Source organism: Gavialis gangeticus, unplaced genomic scaffold (assembly GCF_001723915.1).
Source record: "Gavialis gangeticus isolate Ggan-Ray unplaced genomic scaffold, GavGan_comp1, whole genome shotgun sequence".
In the NCBI taxonomy this organism is placed as follows: domain Eukaryota; kingdom Metazoa; phylum Chordata; order Crocodylia; family Gavialidae; genus Gavialis; species Gavialis gangeticus.
In genome coordinates this window covers 50,686,053-50,693,369 of record NW_017729034.1, presented here as the reverse complement: position 1 = coordinate 50,693,369, position 7,317 = coordinate 50,686,053, and the positions used below count along the sequence as shown (strand labels likewise).

At 41.2% G+C, this 7,317-nt stretch overlaps 1 protein-coding gene across 1 annotated transcript in view; it reads right to left on the bottom strand.

Moving 5' to 3' along the window:
* The window catches only part of ERO1B (endoplasmic reticulum oxidoreductase 1 beta), a 66,402-nt gene that overhangs the window by 52,387 nt on the left and 6,698 nt on the right, over positions 1-7,317 (bottom strand). The gene's annotated exons all lie outside the window — the stretch shown is intronic.

The window sequence follows — 7,317 nt, the reverse complement described above, 5'->3', positions numbered from 1 at the left end:
ACATGACACGTGACCATCTGACATACGGACTGAGTGAGGGTGCCACTGTCAATCCATATATTAAATATTAATAAAGCTTAATTTCTTTCTTATTTTTTTTTAGATAAAAATAAATATAAAAAGAAGTTCTAATATTTTCTTCCTGCACCCCAATGGATCGTCTTGCACACCTCCTGGGGTGCACACACCTCACTTTGGAGACCACTGCTCTAGACAATCAAGTCTGCAACAAAGGTAAAAAAATCTTGCATTATCTTGGTAAGGGTACAATATTCATTTTAAACCAAGTGAAGTTCAGCTACCCTGTGTTTTTAGAAGGAAAGAGTTTTATTACTGTTTCCCATTACGTTAGTAGTTTTGTCATTAAAAATCTGCATGTTAATATTAGGAAAACAAAGTCAGACAAAAGCAGTGTCTGAAGTGTCCCATACCAACCATTTTTACTGCCTATTAAATACAAAGTTCAGAGCTTTAAAAACAAAAAGAAGCAAAACACCTCATTACTACTTTAATATTTTTCTGTCTTGTGTTCTATAAAGTCAAGTGGAAAAAAATATGAAGTCTATCAGGTTAACTTACAAAATAAAACTAACACTAAAAACACTTAAATGCTAAAACTGCAGTTGCATTCTACTGGGAATTGGGTCTGTCAGGTCTGTTTTCCAGTACCTAACAATGAAAACTTGATTCTCAAAAATTTGCCTGTTTACTTTTAGTTACTCCAAAAATGGATACACAAATCAATTTTTTATCCCTTGTGAGTCAGTCTTTCAAATACCACAAAAATTGCCCAGCAAACCATAGAACATGAAAGATGTGAACCTTCAAGATCAAAAGAGGTCTCAAGAGTTCAAACTCTAAAAAATAAAGGCAATACATCTAAACGCAACAAGAAAGTGGTTATGCCACCCAACATACTGTTTTTTCTTTGATCCAGTATTAGACGAGCAGTAGCACTTTCTTCCATAGAACATAACAAAAATGTGGAATTACACCTTGAGAGGACTAATATTTCATGTAACATTATGTTCTTATTGTATTAGCATACTCTTTAAAGGTGCATTAGTGGCCCACATGTTAAGTGAAAGCAGAACTAGAAGGCAATAGAATCAGTTCAAGAAACCACTGAAGAGGTCGGAGCTTCACGTGGCTAGTTATTTTACAGAGCTGTTCTGCTTGTGTGACTCTGAAACTCAAAAACAGCTCTTGCTGAACAATAAACTGTTGTGAAGCAGTTATGCAACATTTTCTGAATCTTCTCAATCAACGTTAGGTTATTTACATGAAAACAATTTTCTCTTCTTTTGACGTTTTAATGACGTACTGCATTGTAAAAGTGCTATGCAATTAATATATTAAAAGAAATAATTTTTAAAAGACTGCTTCCTTCCCATTACTCATGCTGTTCGTATATCTTGCATTTCACTTCATTTTGATAACTAAACTAGATTGCTAACTCACTTTAAGGACACTGCCAAATTCTGCACTGGCACACGTTATCACAACTCCAGTTCTTTAATGGGGTTGCACTGATCAGTGATTTTTGCAGTGACTGAATTTTGTCTATTGAATTTTTTTGCAATATTTAAGTTGTTTCATTTCTCATACTAAAGGAGATTTTATTTACTTTGAAGGAAGGGGTTTAGACACTTAAACTAAAACAAAGAACCTCATTAAACCCTTACTGGTCCCGATAATGATGCAACCTAAAAAAAATAATTAAAAACCTAGCATCTCTCTCAAATCTCCCAGAGGATGCAGTAAAATACAGACATAAAATTAAGAACAGTTGAGTTATACAAAATGACTCTAGATAAGTTAAAGCCTCTTAAAGTAGATGATTATTATTCAGTCAGAACTGAAACACCCTTTTGTATTTATATTTAACTAGTCAGCTTACTAACACCTATCAAGCAGGCAATTCCCTCATCACCACATTTACTAAAAAATTCAAAAGAATGAAAAATTGAAAAAGGACTAGCATATTCATTTTTATTTTGTTTGGATGGTAGGTGTCAAATTTACCACCTTTTATATTTCTATAAAGTATGCCAAAAACATCTTCATACATTTGACACAGTCAAACTGATGAACTGTCACATAAAACATTCATGATGTAACCTTGAAAAAGGAAGCTAGCAATCAAAATTTGCAAGACAAATAAATCAATATAAAATTTTTTTCATTTATGAAGTATTTGTAAATAAAAAAAAATATGGAGATTTCTTTAGCTTCAAAATTATAACAATTCATCCATGTGGAATTTAGAGAGAAACAGATTCAAAGCTCGCATGCATCATGAGATTAATTTTGAATATATTAATAGAGTAATGTAAATAGCATTTTTACACAAACAGCTTTAAACTGTGTTATAAGGTTGTTGCTGAAGCAATTAAATTCCTCATTAGAGCACCAACTGGGACACCTTGTTTTGCTTCTACACAGTTTATCTTTTTTCAGCAGATTCAGAAAGAGAAACAAAGTGATAGGCAACAAGATCCAAAAGCAAATATTATCAGGAGGTTAGCTACAGTGTGAAGGGATGCTATTTTCAACTATTGTTTAAAACGAGACAAATGATATCCCTCCCATATGGTAAAGATAAACATACAGTAAAAACATTAATGCCAGTTTGCTAATGACTGCATTAAAGACCACCAACAAAAAACAACTGAAAACTTGCTTCAGAAGCTATTTAAATGCATCCCATGGACTTCACAGTACCAAAGTGCCACTAAAATGCAGCCAAAGGCAAGGATTTGCAGGGGATGATACCTACTTTTACTGGACCAACTGCATGGTTGGGATAAATTTAGATAAGCTTTCAAATTGCCTCACATCATTCCTGGACCCTTATGGCTAAATCACTCCAACCTTTTGGAAGTCTAGCTAACTCAACCTCAGTGGACACGAGACACCCCTCCCTAACTTTGGTGAAAGGAGTGGTACCCCATTTTTAAAACAGCTTATAGATTGCAATGCTTAGCTCCTTGCAGAGGGGCTAGAGAGCGAGGGTTCGTCAGGCAGGAACAAGTTCCAGCCTGCATTCACCCACTTACCTCCTTACCTCCTACAGCATCCTTCAAAGAGTCTGGAACCCTCCTGGTTGAGCACCCCCACACCAGCTAACTTCTTGGCAACTCTAATTCTAGTTTGGATGGTGGCTTACAAGAGAGCCAGTTTCACCATATGTATTACATATGTACACACCAACATGGATATTAACACACAAAATACCCAATACACATGGGGGAAGGAGGATGCGTGTGTGCAGGTGGCTCTGTATTTACCTAATACAGCTTCCTGCCTGCCCCAAACAGAATGGGGGGGGAAATAAAATAAAAAAAAACAAACAAACTCATCTTACATTTGCATACAAGGAAACCTCATTAAATATACTGTCTATCATTAAATTGCTGCCAAAAGCAGCACGTGGTCAAAAATGGAAAACAACTATGAAGCTGATTAAATGCAGCCAACACTGAGCGTGACAATAAAACATATAGCTCATACCGGGCAAACATACCACAAGAACAGGGTAGTGCAGCTCAGCTGAATAAGACAGTAGTGTACATTGTACTCAGTCCCTCTCACCGCTGACTTTTTTTCAAGTCATGAGCAGCCATTATACTGAATATACTTCAACTTTCTCTCCACTTCCACAGCTAAACTGTGAATTTGGCCCCCACTACATTTTACAGGTATCATGCAATTAACCAGTTAATTGAGCAATTACCTTGAAACCAGCTACACATCCAAAGTACCTACTATGCTATAAAAAGCTCCAACCAGCTATAAAATTAGACCTAAAAAAAGTGTCTTAGTTTTATAGCTGATTGCCATCAAATTTTAATTTGCACATGTAGCAGCGTCTCCCCAGTCAGCTGCCAGGGCTCCCAGCCACAGGGGTGCACCATGCCCAGCTGGGATGGAGGGCTGCTAACTATTGATCCTGTCAGCACATGGACCCAGAGTCCCACAGCTATGGATGCTGGGACCTGACACAGCGCCTCCCAGTGCCAGGACACAGCTAAGTCTTCGCAGCTGAAGGGAAGCAAGAAAACGTCTGGAGCTTGGAGACTGCAGCTGCTATAACCTCCCAGCCTTGGGGATGCCTGAAAGCACCAGGGCTGGGAGACGATGGCAGCTATGGAGCCTTACTTCTTGCCAGCAGAGGAAAAGCCCCAGATCAGGCTTCCTCAACACTGGCAATAAAGCATGATGGAATCTAATGTACAATTCCACAATCACCTTCCTGCCATGCACGTGTGACATGGCAGGAGACATGACTGTGTGGACTGTGCATTAGATCCCACTGCACTTTTAAGGGGACCCTTCTTATTCCCCATTTCCAATTATTCCAGTTTCTTCATCAGCCTCAGATGCCTGGCAAACACCACCAAATGGGGCCCCAAACAGTTAACCCAGAAACCCTCTGTTGCCCCCTCTTTCAGCCTGGCACATATGATTAGCATGGCTCTGTACTCCATGAGGTGGACCTGGACCAGACTGCCCTGTACCTCATCTGCACGAGTCTTGTGATCTTCCAAAAATATCCAGTTCCAGTCACGAGCAGGGGGCTATCTGGATTCACACACATACCGAGCAGTGATGAACTATGGGGTCATTATGGCTTGAAACACTGTTGGCTTAGTTCAATGAAGTAAAGGGTAAATTAGGACCCTTTGGCTTTGAATTAATAGAATGTATATTTAGTATTATACATAGTCTTACACTTAAGACTTAAGTCTTACACTTAGCTAAGATCAAGTATAGTAGATACACTGGAGGGCAGGGCTAAGATTCAGAGTGACCTAGACAAACTGGAGGATTGGGTCAAAGAAATCTCATGAGGTTTAAACAGAGAAAAAGTGCAACGTCCTGCACTTAACATGAAAGAATCCCATGCACCGCTACAGGCTTGGGACCAACTGGCTAAGCAACAGCTCTTCAGAAAAGGACCTGGGTTACAGTAGACAATAAGCTAAATGAATCAATGGTGTGTTCTTGTTGCCAAGGCCAACAGTATACTGGGCTGCACTGGTAGGAGCATTGCCAGCAGATCAAGCAAAGTGACCATTCTGCATTGGTGAGGCCACATCTGGAGTACTGTGTCCAGTTTTGGGGCCCCCCCTATAGAAAGGACTCGGGCAAGTTGGAAGGAGTCCAGTGGAGAGCAACGAAAATGGTTCAGTGGCTGGGGCACATGACTCCTGAGAGGCTGAAGGAACTGAATTTATTTAAATCTGCAGAATAGAAGACTGAGGAGATATGATAGCAGCCTTCAACTACCTGAAGGGTGGTTACAAAGAGGATGGATCTAGACTGTGCTCAGTGGTGACAGATGACAGAACAAGGAGCAATGGTCTCAAGTAGCAACAAGGGAGGTTTAGGTTGGATATTAGGAAGAACTCTCTCAGTAGGAGGGTGGTGAAACACTTCAACAGGTTACCTAAAGAGGTGATGGAATCTCCACCCTTGGAGGTTTTTAAGGGCCAGCTTGACAAAGCCCTGGCTGGAATGATCTAGTTGGGGATGGTCCTGCTCTGAGCAGGGGGTTGGACTAGATGACTTCCTGAGGTGACTACCCAGCCTAATTTTATATGAATCTAGGATTCTAAAGTGCAGTTTTACCTGCCCGTGACAAAGGCTAAAGGAGGGACTAAAAGGGCAGAGTGGATGGTGTGAAGACAGAGCTGAGAAAGGACTGTGGCAGAAGAAAGAAAGCTCTTGATAAGTGCTCAGACCCCCCCTGAATACCAAACCTGAACTGCAAAGCTGGACATGATCTGACTGGTTTTCAGCCGACTACTGCTGCAGAACATCTTTAAGGTAAACCCTAGAGATCTAGCTGGGCTGGCAGCCTTGCCTATCATGCTGGACTGGGACTTCATGTTCCAGGACTGCCAGAGCTTTAAGGATTTCTGAGAGATAAACAAGAGGAAGAGAGAGGGCCCAGGGCCCTCTAACTCTGCAGAGCTGGAGGGTGAATCGGGAGTGCATAGCAACTGTGCAGATGTTTAACCTGGCAATGAAGAAAGAAGACAAAGAGCTGGCTTATCAGGTACTGCAACAAGGTGGGCGATATTGAAAAGATACAGGATCCCAATGGGATCTCATGCCCTGCTATCAGGTGACCCAGAAAAACCCAGTGAGATACCTCCAACCAGTACTAGCCCCAGGGCAAACAGGGGGTTCATGATTTACCACAGCCAGCCAAAGCTGTGCAGGAAGTATGGTGAAGAGGGGCACTTAGCTTTGGTCTACCTCTACACCACATTCTCCATATGTAGCATGAAGGGCCACATGGCAAAGGACTGTAGGAAGAAAAGTTGCTGCAGCCTCAGTCAGGAAGAGGGTATGTGTTTCACCCGTCCCCAGTCCTTTGGGAAAGAGCAAAGCAGCAAAGAAAGGAGAACAAAGGACAAGGGAAAAGGGAATGAGAGACACCTACAGAAGAGGCAGCAGAGCCTAAGGAGCAAGTGAAAAAAGTTATAATGAAAGCCAGGAAGAGTCAGAAAAAGGACACTCCAGCCCTTCCCCCACCCCTCCCAAGCTGAAAGCCAGAAAGAGGAGGAAAAAAAATGCAGGGAGGGGAGCACTGTACCCCTGAAAAAGGAGAGAGGGGAAGAGAGCAACTCAGAGAAAGGAGGGGGGTCAGAGAAGAAGTAAAATGGATGGAATGGAATTTAGAAGAGAGGAGGAGAAAACAAAGAAGGGAGTTGAAGGGTAGAGGAGAAAGAAGCAGATCCCCAGCCAAGCACCTCTGCCAGTAGTCTTCCCTCCTCAGTTTTCTCCCCACAGTAAAGCCCTGACCACCCTGAAGAGATTTTTGCCAGTCAGGAGGAGTGGATGGACAAGTTCTTAAAAGGAGTTTAAGACATGGAAGAGTTTGTGAAAGCAATGAGTATGAAAATGGACAAGAAGGAAGCACAGGGGGAGGATAAGACAGAAGAAAGCCTGTAAAGAAAGAAGCTAACATCAGACAGATGAAGGTAAACTGAAATCTTAAATCAAAACGCTGACTCTCTCTCTAAATTTACAGTCTGTACTAAATAAGGGCAGAAGGAATGGTTGAAGTGTATCTAGCCCAGATAGAGCCAGATATTATCTATATAAAAGAACGTGCATTATCAGCAGCAAAATAAAAAAAAAAATAACTACAAAGAATACGAGAGGCGGTGGGAGTGGAGGCCATCTAGCTGGTCTGGCTCAAATATTAAGAGCAACATGTGTAGCCATGCCAATTAAGAACCCAACCATCAAGATCAAGAGAAGAAAAAAAAAAAAAAAAAAAAAAGGGGGGGGGGGGGGGAA